We start from the raw sequence: 13,406 nt of genomic DNA, 5'->3' as shown, positions 1-13,406 counted from the left end.
TCCCTCTCTCTTTTCTCCTCCTGTAAGTTAGTGAAGCTTGGCATTAGGGTTTGTTTTCCCCTACCTCTGTAGCTCCATCATGTACACCTTTATCAGTGCTTTCTCCTACTCCACCTTCTCTCTCTCTCTCTCTCTCTCTCTCTCTCTCCTACTGTAAGTTGGTGCAGCTTGGCATTAGGGTTTGTTTGCCCCACCTTCTAGAGCTCCATCATCATCTTTTGGAGCTCTCTCCTCCTACAACTTTGTGAAGCTTGGCATTAGGATTTGTTTGCCCTTACCTTTACAGATCCATCACCTATACCTTCAGTCCTACTTTCTTACTTTCTATATCTCTACACCTTCACCCCTTACCTCTGCAGCTCCATCAACTACACCCTCATCTCTCTTTCTTTGTGCAACTTTGTGTATCTTGGCATTCGAGTTTGTTTACCCCCACCACAAAAGCTCACTCTCTCTCTACTCTATCAGCAATTCTATTCATGGCTTTGCCAAGTGCTTGAAGACCTCAAGGTGCTAAAGAGGCTATGAGAAGTAGCAATGTACTCAACACTTAAGGTGATTGGATTACAGTGGAGAACAACCACTTCATGTGGGTCACTATGACGCCAAGCATGAAGGGAGAACACAAGGTCCCTCGATGCCACATAGCATCACACATCCATCATTGGAAAGGCCGAATCCTTGAGCTCAAGGAGACGGGAAGCGATCGGAAAAGATACAACATGTTTACATGCCAATAATTATATCCTTGTAAGTAAGGAGGTTTTCATGTGCGCGTATGCTGGTAATCACACGGGTAGCTTGTTGGCCTGTTGTGCCCTTTCATTATCCCATGATGTAAATTCCCCAGAAGCCATAGCTAGCAGCTTAGATCCTAGCACTATTGAGGGACCTTCTGCTTATAAGATGTTCACAGAGCTTCTTAAGAAAATTTAATTTTGATACTTAGTATGTATCTATCATCAATGAAATAAATTTTTCCATTTTGTTAATAGTTATGTACTGTGCAATGTATAACAGTAACGTAAAGCTACACAATAAAGTTAGATTTTTTTCTAAATGTTGTGCCATTCTTCCAACGGAACATTCATAATTCCTAGCATTGTAACAACGCAAGTATTGTAAATAGTTAGAGTTTGTTGCTGCCTTGGCACCTCTCTCCATCACTTGGAGTGTACTTCACATCACTTGCACCATGTGTGCAACATCTACATGTTTGCATTTTCAGTTTGGTTCCAGTGAGCAAAACTCAGGTCCTAGTGCAATAGACTTGCAAAGGAAACAAACTAAGAGTGTCGTATCTGTCTTCAATTTTCTCTAGCTCACTATAATTTGTAGCTTTCTCGCTCACCTGCTTCTCCCAGTACAAATTAAAGCATAATAGGAGACCCAAATTATCAATCTTTAATCTTTAATTAAAAAAGGTGTTCATAACATGTAAATCGATAAGAAACTAAGAAACCTCACTCTTTCTTTTTACGGAGGCCACATCTCTCTCTCTCTCTCTCTCTCTCTCTCTCTCTCTCCCTCTCTACACATCAACTCTGTGTCCTTTTCTCTCTCGCATGAGGAACTGCCTCTCTCTCTCTCTCTCCCCATATTTTGCATGTGCTCCTCTCTCTCTCTCTCTCCCACTCTCCCTATCTCCCTCTCTACACATCAACTCTGTGTCCTTTTCTCTCTCGCATGAGGAACTGCCTCTCTCTCTCTCTCTCTCTCTCTCTCTCTCTCTCTCTCTCTCTCTCTCTAGTAGTAGGCGCACAGGGTGAACTTCTCACGAGCACTAAGGAGTTTGAGCAGTAGGAAGAGGCGGCGCTATGGGAGGAGGATGGGAGGGAACCATGTAAGAGGATGTGAGAAGAGGGCATGATGTGAGGGCACCATGTGAGAGGATGTGAAAGGAGGGCACCTGGAACCACAAGGCTTGAGAAAGCGTAGGTTCGACTTAGCCTAGGACTTGTTCAACTTTGGTAAAAGCCTACTTAAATTTATAGGAGTCATCAAAGGATCCTCATCAAAAATTCCAAGTTTTTGCTATAATTTTGGCATTATATAAAGAAAAAAGTATATTGAAAAAGTTGGTTTACCTACTCAATCTAATGTGAAAATTTACCTACTCAATCTAAGGTCGTTTACACACCAACGGGATTTTCGCCCGTCCCATGTGAGGGATGGGCGGGTAGTGTTTACACACAAGCTGCCTGTTTATTATGTAAATTTATAAAAAGCTGATGACGTACAACAATGTAGCATGTTCTATTGGTTGAGGCATTTGACCTTCACGTGCGAGGTGAGAGTTTCAACCCTTGGGCAGGCATGCTACTCTTGGACATCCACCTTTGCCCGTCTAGCTTTTGGGGCTGTGCCCTTTTTATGGAGCGAATGAAGCCTTGCCAAGTGGCAGCCACGCAAGCACATGGACGTGCTAGCCATGTTTGGCCGTTGGTGCGTAAACGGCCTAAGGTCCAAGCATTGGGGCACCATGAAGAAAAGAAAAGAAAAATGGCCATGTGCGCTACGGCGTGAATTCAGTCGGTCAAACTTCGTTTGACTGGCTGAATTCGCGCCGTAGCGCACATGGCTATTTTTTTTACATTTTTTGCAACAATGACTTCATAGCCGCACTGTTATAGCTGCGTCCCAATGAACGCTTAGGGCGCTTGTAGGGCATGGTACACGCTGTATGTACCCACTCCCGCACACACACTCTAGTATTTGTAGCACATAGTGAAAGCGCTGCAGCCCTTGCAAAGAGTAGCAAAACTGTGCAATTTTGCAGTGCATTGAGGGATGTACTGGCAATTCTCGATGAAGGTAAGTGTGTGGGGGTGGGCATTGCCCTTGTGTTCATGTATTGCCATCGACAGTGTTCTTTGCATGGCTGCCAGCCAAGAAGGGAGGGTGCTAAGTATGTATGCCAAGTGAGGTTCTCTTTGAGTGCACAGCAGAGAGAGAGAGAGAGAGAGAGAGAGAGAGAGAGAGAGAGAGAGAGAGAGAGAGAGATGAGGGAAGTGAATATAGGTGAGGGAGATGTGAGAGAATGAGAAAAGGACATTTTAGAGAGAGAATATAGATTGAAAATGTAGATCTGCACTTTTTTGCAACCTGGGAGGGAAAAAAGTAAGAGAGAGAAGGGAATAGAATTTGAAATTCAAATCTCAAGAAGGAGGGAAGTGGAGTTACCATTGTACAATCTAGGAAAATCTTCAATCACTTTTTGGAAAATAAAAAAGAAAAGGCTTTTTTCTGGGCACCTCTAGGCTAGATGCCCCACCACTCTAGCCTTGGTCAAAGCATAATTAGTATTTTAAGCATTTCCTTAAACTGCCAAATAAAAGGGCCCCTATAGACTCCACCCTTCCCCTAATGGAAGAGAAGTTTCTCAAAGATCATGCTACTCCTCATAGTTTTGTAGCATTAGAAGCATGCTTTATGATGGGATCAGAAGAAAAAAAAGTAAATTTACATCCTACTTCTAATCATAATGGAGATATTTTCTATGTCCTTGATGAATCACTTTCAAGTACATACAAGGTGCTTGTTAAGGACTTGGAGTCTCAAAGTATTAATATTTTAGATAGTTCTTCATCAAATAATATTCTAAATTCTGATACTATTGATTTATGCACTCCAATAAGAGTAGGTAGAGTGTCACCATTATCTATGGCTCCACCTCATAAGAGTGTAGTAAAATATTTGATAGGATTAGAAAAGGCTAATGTATTGTCAAAGATTCTCTTTCGTGTAAAAGATATTTCACAGGTGATCGAGATACCAAGAACATATGATGGAGGTATTACTTTCGAATTTCCCCCAACTATGGGTACATGCAAAGGAATGGATGGCATGGAAGCCAAATATGATCCTCATAAATAAGTAAAAGTACAAACAACAAATATTGTATTTCCAGGTGTGTGTAGAAGAAGCTTATGTGTCGGACATTTAAAATGTGTGAATGAATTATGTCCTAGATTACAAAATTTTGGTGTTGCAAATTATACACACTTTAATGGCAGCATGGTGAAGGTCCCAAGTGTGGGACAACTTTGCAATGGGGAAGAAGGAAAGTTAGAATGTCACTTTTGTAGACATCCGGCAATGTGTCTTGCCAATTGTCGGGGACGATCATTTTCCGAGCGAAATCTTCTGACCATCTGAGCGAAGGAAAAAAGAAAGCATCCAACTGTGCAAAAATATGGTAAAAATGGATCGAAAGAAAACACAGTTTCCCTTAGAAATATGCAAAGTATACTAGGAATGTTCAATAAGTAGTTATATATGTATAAACTTTTTAAATTGAAAGTGATTGTGAGGAATGTTTCTTAAAGAAATACTCTTTCAACACTCTTGTTGGGTAATTACTGGGGTACAAAGGATGTTTACGAACAAGAAAATGTACTATATGTGAAATTGAATGAGTAACTATTCTATATATTTTTATGATTAAGAGATCTACTTCCAGTGAAAATAAAAGTGCAAAGAGTAATGTTTCCTAAAGAAATACTATTTTTATGTAATGCCTAATGAGGAGAATATGAGTAGATTAATGATTCATTGTGGCAAACATGATCACCCTACTGGAAGCGGTGTTTCAAAGAGACTCAGAGATGGTGTAAAGAATATGGTAACAGGTGTGGTAGCCACTACACACACCATAGGAGTTCGACAAGTTCAAATGTGCGTAGCGAAAGAGATTATCATGGCCTCTTTCATGAAGGAGGGTGGAGCAACCGAATTTCTAGGGGAAGAAGATCTTTCAAGTATTGCAGAGGAGATGGGACCGCTTGTACAAGATGGCTAGTAATTTTTTTATTGATAAGAGATCTTGGTATTGGTGGTATATTTATGTGTAAATTACTTGTTTACCTATTGTGAATGCTATAGGTTTAGGAGATCTGTGGTGGCAGCAGCTCGACAAGGTCCATCAAAAGGAAGCACAAGATTTGATGCTTTAATTAAAAAAGGAATGTACATATGATTTCTTTCATGGAAGTGGATTTCCCGGCCAGGGTAAGGACACTGAGAAGTGCTTTGTCTTCAAGATGTCAACCATTGGACCAGCGTTTGGTGTTGACCTTGTAAATAGAATGCGTCGTACCGAAACAGGTGATCTTAGAAGAGCATGGGTGCAATTCGACCACACAAGACGTTGTCTAGATTGGGTTACAATGGCATATCATGTCTATGATCCTGGGTATGTCAACATTATCGTATTTTGTGCTTAATGATTTACATATCAAAGACTAATTTCTATTACTTTTAATTACAACATGCAAGAACTTTTGACTATTGCAACTTGTGAGATGAAAGAAGAAGACATGGAAGCACAATGTTTATTTTGGGAATGCATAAATGATGTAATGACTAAACATAAGTGTCAAAAGGATAATTTCTTTGGATTCATGGCGGATGAGGCCCAAGCAAATTGGAATGCAGTGAGACATGTATTCAATGGAGGCAAGAAGAAGGTTATGAAGGATAGGGAGCGATCATGTGAATGGCATTGGAAACATAGCTTGCAACTTCACAGTAAGTGGGTACATGTCAATTCTCAGCAGGAGCACAAGGAAATGTGTGAGAAATGGCAAACAGCACCAACGAAAGAAGCAGCACTTGCAGAGGCTTGTGTGATACGACAATGGTGGCGCAACGGTCATGTGCAAGATTGTAATATTCCATCAATGGACATATGGATGAGCTGGTGGGAGGTGCGTATTGCACATTGGGGAAATTTCATGACTAGGATAGACAGAAGTGCAGATGGACCAGGAACACCTCGTACAAATATCTCAGAGAGTAAACATGGCAGTTGGCTTGCAGGTGAAGGCTTTCGAAGAAAAATTTCTTTACTTGACATTTGTACAATAGATATGGCAAATGGTATACTAAAAAGCACAAAGGCTATATCTTATTTGCAAGGAAAACACATAGGTAAAGGTCCTAGTCTAGAGACCTTAATCCAGAGAGCAAGTAAAACTCCAAGTCAAGTGGTACAAACAGTGAATGCAACCACATCAGGTACCCCCTGTACAAAGCACCGACCCCATTAACAGGAGATAAATAATCAACAAGACACAAAAGACGATCAACTGTGGTGATAGATGTTGAAGATGATGGAAGTCATCGTCCAAAATACAATGTGCATGTCAAAGATAGAAAGCAAACAGGTCGACCTAGAAAAATAAACTTCTCCGAACATAGTACTCCCCCGGAGAGAAGAACAGAGACTAGAGAAGTAAATGTGGTGGAGCACAAAATAAACGAGGCATTGTGGGCAATACATTGCACACCAGTAGGCAGCAAATTGACTTGCAGTGGGATGGAAAATGGCAAGAGACAATGTGGAAGAAATATTGCAAGTAGTGCTAAAGGAATTCCAGCTCCGTCTTTTGAGGGATACCGCAAACATCCAAATGGGCTACAAAGGAAGATGATGTGGTTTTGTCCCGATCATGTAATTCATTGCTATGAGGTTGATAATAATATAGACCCAAAGCCATTGCAACCACCACAAATATGGCCAGTTGATGTGGGTACAAACTTAACAGATGATGAAGCAAATACTTTATGGAAAGGTGGGTACATGGTGGAGTCAATTCCAAAGGAGAGTCAAAATATTAGTGTCAACATGGCTGAGATTGGGACATCAACAACACCAACTACAAGGGACTCCACACCAAAGAATGTTGAAGAAGGTGAAGGAAGCAAAGGATCCTTGCAACGAAATGGAGTTCGAGTGAGGTATCACACATCTATATCAGAGGAAGCAACAAAAAGAATTAAAAATTCACTTGTCTTGAAAGCTAAAGTCATGGAGAAGGTGGTTCGAGAGGAATCAGTTCATGAGATTTTCAAAATTGAGTCCCTTGGACATGACAACGAAAGACACGAGTATAAAGTGGAGGTAAAAACACAACCTTCATGTACATGCCCAGATTTTGCTGGTCGCGATTTTAAAAAAAAGCCATATCTTGCATGCAAGCATCTTTATTTTGTGTATCTTCGTGTTCTTGGTCTAAGCCAAAATGAAAATATGTTTATACATCAACCTTTATTTAGTCAACAACATCTTTATAATGTGCTCAATTGTACAAGGAGCTACCCATGTATGGACTAGAGTAGAGGATTATTAGGCATGGTTGTATCATCATTAAAAATTAATTCAAGTGTTGCAGGTTTCTTTTGGCACTATGAATTTCTTGTCAAGGCCATTCTATTTAGTTATGTAGCGTTGTACAATTTTTGTACTCAATAGTACCTTTGTTAAATTTGTATAATGTTTTTTAAATAATCTTTTAATATATAATTGGATGGAATATCTTGATTTGTGTGCAATGTGGTCTTTGCATGATAACTTGCTACTTCCCACTTACTAGCTAGAGACTAGAGAGCTAAAAATAGTACTAGGTTCAAAACAATGGGCCAAAACCATGTGCCTTGTTCTCTTCTATAAATAAGGTGGGGTTTATTTTAATTCTATCTCTCTCATTACAATGGCTTCTAGCAGTAACCTTAGGAACAATAGGAGGCAAGGTAACAATAATCGTTATAGGGGGCCACCCATTACTAGCAACAATGCTCTCACACTTAGAGCATCCATCAATCAATGGCAATATTATTTGGATATACAAGCCGCAAACAACACTACACAAATATTTAGAGAGACTGTCATGACCACTGGGCGCTTAGAGGCTCTCCTTGATCCTCGGGGGGTGCACCTTCAGAAATCATGTGTATCACGTGCGTTCATAGGCATATTTTAAAACCCCTCTGTAACCTCTTTTGCCCTATTTTATGCATACCTCCTGTTACTTTTGTGGTATATTATAATAAACCTCCTGTATTTTTCAAATTTTAAGCTTATACATTTCTTTTTCCCCTCCTATAGAATTAAATTTTAAAGATTTTGAATGCTTAATAAGGATGCTTAGGATGTTGGCCACAAGAATAACCAATGTATCTTTTGCACCTTGCATGCCCATGTTTATATGTTATCACCCTCAAACTTGGGCTACCATACTTGACAACTTTATACATCACCATCTACTAGTTAAGCATAACACTTTAGGATATTGTGCTTTTTGATATTTAAAGTTAGCATAAGAAAAACCCATCGTATCTCCATCTATAAAACTTGCACCTCCAAATCGACAATTTATGGTTTCAAGTCCCTCGATGCATAGGGACAACTATGTTCCTGTGGTCTAGTTTGTAGCTCTTACCCTCGTATGATTCTATTATTAAGTGAATGGGTTGATTCAAATTTTCTCTAGATGAGTTTTTATGGCTATGATATTAGCATCATTCAACGCATCCTAGTTATGCTCCTTTTGACCATATTATCTAGAAACTAGTGTTGACCAATAAAGACTGCATGTGTAGGCCACCACATCCTTGGCAAGGTTGCATGCAGACTTTCTTCAATGCCACAAGGCTCTTAACCGCCCATTGTGGCATGTGGGTGCCTGAAATTATGAAAGCTAAAGGTGAAGCTTTGTAATAATGAAATCTTAAGCCTAACCAAAACATTATTAAATTGATTTCAAAGTAGAAATCTCACATACATGCATATAGCATATTGAAAACTAGCAAGCAAGAAATGTCTCCTTCCCCCCTTCTCACTTTTTCCCTCAATTGCTCTATCTTCCTCTCTATCTCTCTCAATGGAGTAGAGCTTACCACACACTCCCAACCTCTCTCATGCAGCCATGGTTGGGAGCAAGGTGACTCCCTACAAGCTCCTCTTGAGCATCTTTCCAAGGAGGCAACTGCAATCGCCAAATAGAGGTTACCGCTGAGCAAAATATGAAGGCGATCTTCTTCCAAAAGACCCGAAGGGAGAATGCTCCACATTTTAAGGCAAGCTTCCTCTAGTAAAGATGAAGGGAGAAGGGAGAATGTGGAGTCGACGACTCGTGCGACCGACATACTCTCTTAGTCGGGCAGAGTAGCAGAAGGATATATTACAAAAATGCCCTCAAAGTTGGATCAAAAATTTGACCTAACCATTAGTTTAGGCTATGCCCATTTGGATATGGAGAGCTTACCTGAATAAATTTCACTGGGAACACTTGCCGCAATATTGGATATGAGGACTTGCCGCAATATTGGATAAGACCACGACCCCAGTAAAGAATCTGACAATGCTGATAACACTAGGCAACTAATTTGGTTGGCTCTTCCTTTCAAGCACTACCACTTGAATCTGATTTTAGTCATTATAAGAGCTTGCACTGAGACAATACAGCAAGATTTTCATCAAGTAATATCAACATGACAAACAACACTCTTCTTCAATCTTGTCCAATGTCAAAATTTGCTCCAGCAGTCTTTAATAAATTGCATCTGTGGTTTTCCCTGTGCACTGAAAAAATAGAGCTAGAGTTTCTATATCTTTATGGTTGCATATGGCCTTGCTTCCTTTGAGCATATTAGAAAGAATAATTTGCTCTCCAAAATAGAAAATCTTGTTTGCCTTGGTTGCTGTTATAATGCTTGTTAGAGGGGATAAAATTAGTTTGGAAGATTAGAGGATCTTGTACATTTGCGCTTGCCAATGAGGTCTTTCGAAAAAGTTTGATGTTGTCGTGATACGAATCAACTGCTTCCTCCGCATCTTCCCTTATTTCATATGCTACCATAAACAAGCCGAGAGAGAAGGAAGACTTTGAAATGCAGAAAACACTCTTGAGAAAGAAGCTCGAGCACACCTGCTTAGTGTGTGTGTAGAGAGAGACAGAGAGACCGCACCTGTAGAAGAACTCTTCTCTTATGTGGAGAGAGAGAGAGAGAGAGAGAGAGAGAGAATCACACCGAAAGGAGATGGAGAAGAACTTGAGCACGAAGGCTAGAATCATCACATGAGAGGGCCTCAAGCAAGAGTGATGAAAGACATCCTGACAAGACTGAATGGGGAACTGTGTGTTAAAGGCCTAGGAGAGAGAGAAGTATTGAAGTAATGAGTGAAAGTGAAAAGAAGTGGGGTGAACCCAGAAATTTGAAACTTCCCCCCAAAATTACAAGCCATTGTGCGTATCTTTTTGAGAATCCAATCAACGTGGAAAGATGGATGGACTTGAACCCCCTACGTAGGTTTTGGTAAAATGTACATACTCCACTAGGACAATATATTAATGTGACATATTTGGAATAAAAAAAACCCCTTATGTTAATTTGATAGGGTTGCCTTTTTCAACCTCTCCTGTATTTTTAAATCTGTAACCCCAACCAATTAAATAACCCCTCCTTTTGAACGCACGTGGTACACTAACAGAACTGAAGGTGCACCCCCCGAGCCTTGATCGCATAGAGGGCGAGGCATATAGCGATCAAAGTGATATTGATGGATTGGTCACTTTGGCGTACTCAACAATCCAAATGTGGGAGGACATGGGGTTGGTGAGAAACAGAGAAGCCGGAGAGCTGCGTACCAAATCGAATGCCTTGGGCGAGGAGTTGAAAGCTTACTTGGAGGCTGAGGAGGAGGACCCAGAGGTGGTTGATGAAGAAGCTCGCTGATTTTGAAGTATTAAGTATTACATGAAATATATCCATGGGCAATTCTAATGTACATTTGATGGTTTGTTTGTATTGAACTTTCAGCCACTTCTAGCTAATATGAGAAGTTTGTATTGAACTTTCAGCCACTTCTAGCTAATATGAGAAGTTATTTCAAAGCATAAATGAATGGTATTTTGTGAAATAGTGCACCCTACTCTAAGGGGACTATGTTTTTTATAGTGTGTATCTTTCTTTTTATATCACTTCCAAACACAATACCAGAAACATCAAAACCAGGTGCCCAATACAATGTGCCCATGATTCATGAAAATAGAGAGAGAGGAGAGAGAGAGAGAGAGGTGTTACAAGTAGCGTTCAAGTCAAAGAGAGAGAATGTGAGAGAGAGAGGTGTTCCTATAAGTCTTAGAGAGAATCAAAGAGAGAGCAAGGAAGAGAGGTGTGTAGCCAACACATTAGAGAAAGAGAGATGTGTTCCTTAAGGTCATAGAGAGAGAGGGAGGGAGGGAGAGATAGAGAGAGGGAGAGGAGAGAGAAAAAATGCTCGCCAAATTGAAAAAAGTGCTCACTAAGAATAGCTCGCCAAAAAAAATCCCCCCTCTTCACACTTTGTCTGATGCTTGGAATGTTAAACTACCTGAGAAAGGCTACACTTATCACTCTAAGGCATATATCAATGCCTGGTCTAGACTAGACAGGATCTACATTGTTAAGCCCTTTTGGTGCCCTCCAACTTTGGATATTGCAGTGGACTATTCTTCTAATATCTCTGATCATTTTCCTGTCACTGTTGATTTTTATGATTATGATTGGAAGCATCACATGTCTGGTTGCCATACTAAAAGGCATTTGATGGTTTGTTGGAGTCACTATTGGATAGTGGCTTCCACACACACTCATCTCATGGAAGGGAGAAGAGGTCAACTTGTGGAGAGCTTAACCCGGCTAGCACATGAAGGTAATCTTGCTTTGTCAAGGCAAGAGAGTAAAAGACTTAATCAATGGATAGTTAATCGAGTCATTAATCCAATTCCTACTTCACTAATTGAATGGGTTTGGCAATGAAGATGCTAACTCACCCACTCTACACCTAAGTTATCTACTCACTCTCAATGAACTTAAGCTAGGCACACACACATTAACTTATTCACATAAGCTTACTAAACATAAGCTATCAGCAATTAATCAATGCAAGCACTCAAGCAATCAATGTTAATCTATTCAAGCAAAGTAAAACACATTCAAGCAAGCAATGGTAAGCATCAACACACTACTACTCCCATACAAGCGTCCAATTCCCTTAATGCAAACCCACAAGCTTAAACATTAATTAGCAAAGCTTGAATAAACCAAAATAGAGTTCTACTTCTATGATTAATTAGAATGGGTGCTTCTCACCTACTCAATCACACATGAGCATTGAGGCATTGCCATTCACATAAATAGAGAGAGAGAGAGAGAGAGAGAGAGAGAGAGAGAGAGAACATCATGATGAGAAGCCATAGCCCATGTATTAACCATAAAGATTAACTACATAAGAAGCTTAGCCATGGAATCTTGAAGCTTCACCATGGAAGCTTGGAGCTTAGCTCAAGGTAGAGGAGAGGATATAGACTTTGAGAGCTCACTTTTGCAAATGACCCAAAAAGCCCTCATTTCTTAGTTTTGTTCACCTTTATACCTAGGTCAATCACTTTCTAATATTTTCACACTTGGGCGGACAAACTACTAAGAAGATGGCTAAAACACGGGAAAATAGGGTAAGAACTATACATTGTGGAACTCTTACGAGCCCATCTTCTGTCTTGACACATATTACATTGCACTTAGGCGGGATTCACTTAAAAATAGGAAAAAGTCGGTTTCCCGGGTTCCCGCTCCCGCGGCTTACTCTCTTTTTTTATAGCTCCCTCTCTCTTGACATTAGCTCCTTATGCGGTACCTGCTCTTCATTCCTTGTGCTTTGTAACCCGAAAGGCTCAAAAGACCTAAAAATGGAAACTTTCCTATTTTTTCATACTCACATCCTTGTTTTGGCATATTGTTCCCACAGCTCTTCTTAACAAATGGCACTCTTTTCTTCATGCATTTGTCACTTGCTTGCTTGTAAGTACCAAAGGCAACTGTTCCCCGAACAAGCATCTTTATGATCTTGACTAGCATTCTGCATGCCAAGTATGGGACACCTTTGAAATGCGTGATGGCCTTCTTGCCAATTCTTACTATATAGCTCTCTGATGGCTCTTCATCTTCATCTGGTGCATCAAGTAGTGGGTGATTCAGCCAATGTGGAGTCTTTGCATTCCAATTTCTGTAATTCTCCCAGCTTTGTCTTCTCCTCCAGGCAAAAGATTGGGTCAACCCGCAGATCCCGTGGAGCTTGTGCATAAAAGGTACGGCTGACTAGGTACTTCCTGAAGAAGTTTTTCCTCCACACTGGCTGACTTTTCATCAAAGTACCTGTCTTCCACTGTTTGAGTGTTACCTCATGATAGCCGCCCACTTCGTTTGGTGGACAGTCATATTCTAAGCTTTTCCTGCAAAGGATGGTTTCATGCTTCAATAGATAGCGGGTAAGGGAGCATAACCTGATGCCAATCTTTTTGTGCATCCCCATGCTTTAAATATGTCAGATTTGCTGAGTGTAGGATTCTTCTTTCCCACTCCATACACTCTGTTGTGATCTCATCAGATTGCTCTTGAATCTAAGCCATTAATTCCAATTCTTGATGGTTGAGCGGTACATTGTCCGAGGCTGCAAGATCAGGTGCTGGCACCACCACATCTTGTTCTGTCTGAGCTTTCTCTTCTTGTGTGTCTATGTCCATAAATTGAGCTTCAATGGGAAGGTCATGTTGGACAGGTGGCACACTATCTTCACTTGCTCT

At 40.4% G+C, this 13,406-nt stretch overlaps 1 pseudogene; it reads left to right on the top strand.

Annotated features, from left to right (window-relative positions):
- Nucleotides 1-5,681: 5,681 nt before the first annotated feature.
- Nucleotides 5,682-10,518, top strand: LOC147622509 (uncharacterized; annotated as a pseudogene).
- Nucleotides 10,519-13,406: the final 2,888 nt, after the last annotated feature.

The sequence above is a fragment of the Cibotium barometz genome, chromosome 28 (assembly GCF_041138505.1).
Source record: "Cibotium barometz isolate CiBa-2024 chromosome 28, ASM4113850v1, whole genome shotgun sequence".
Classification (NCBI taxonomy): Eukaryota; Viridiplantae; Streptophyta; class Polypodiopsida; order Cyatheales; family Cibotiaceae; genus Cibotium; species Cibotium barometz.
The sequence above is the reverse complement of the archived record's forward strand: the minus strand, read 5'-3'. Positions and strand labels throughout refer to the sequence as shown.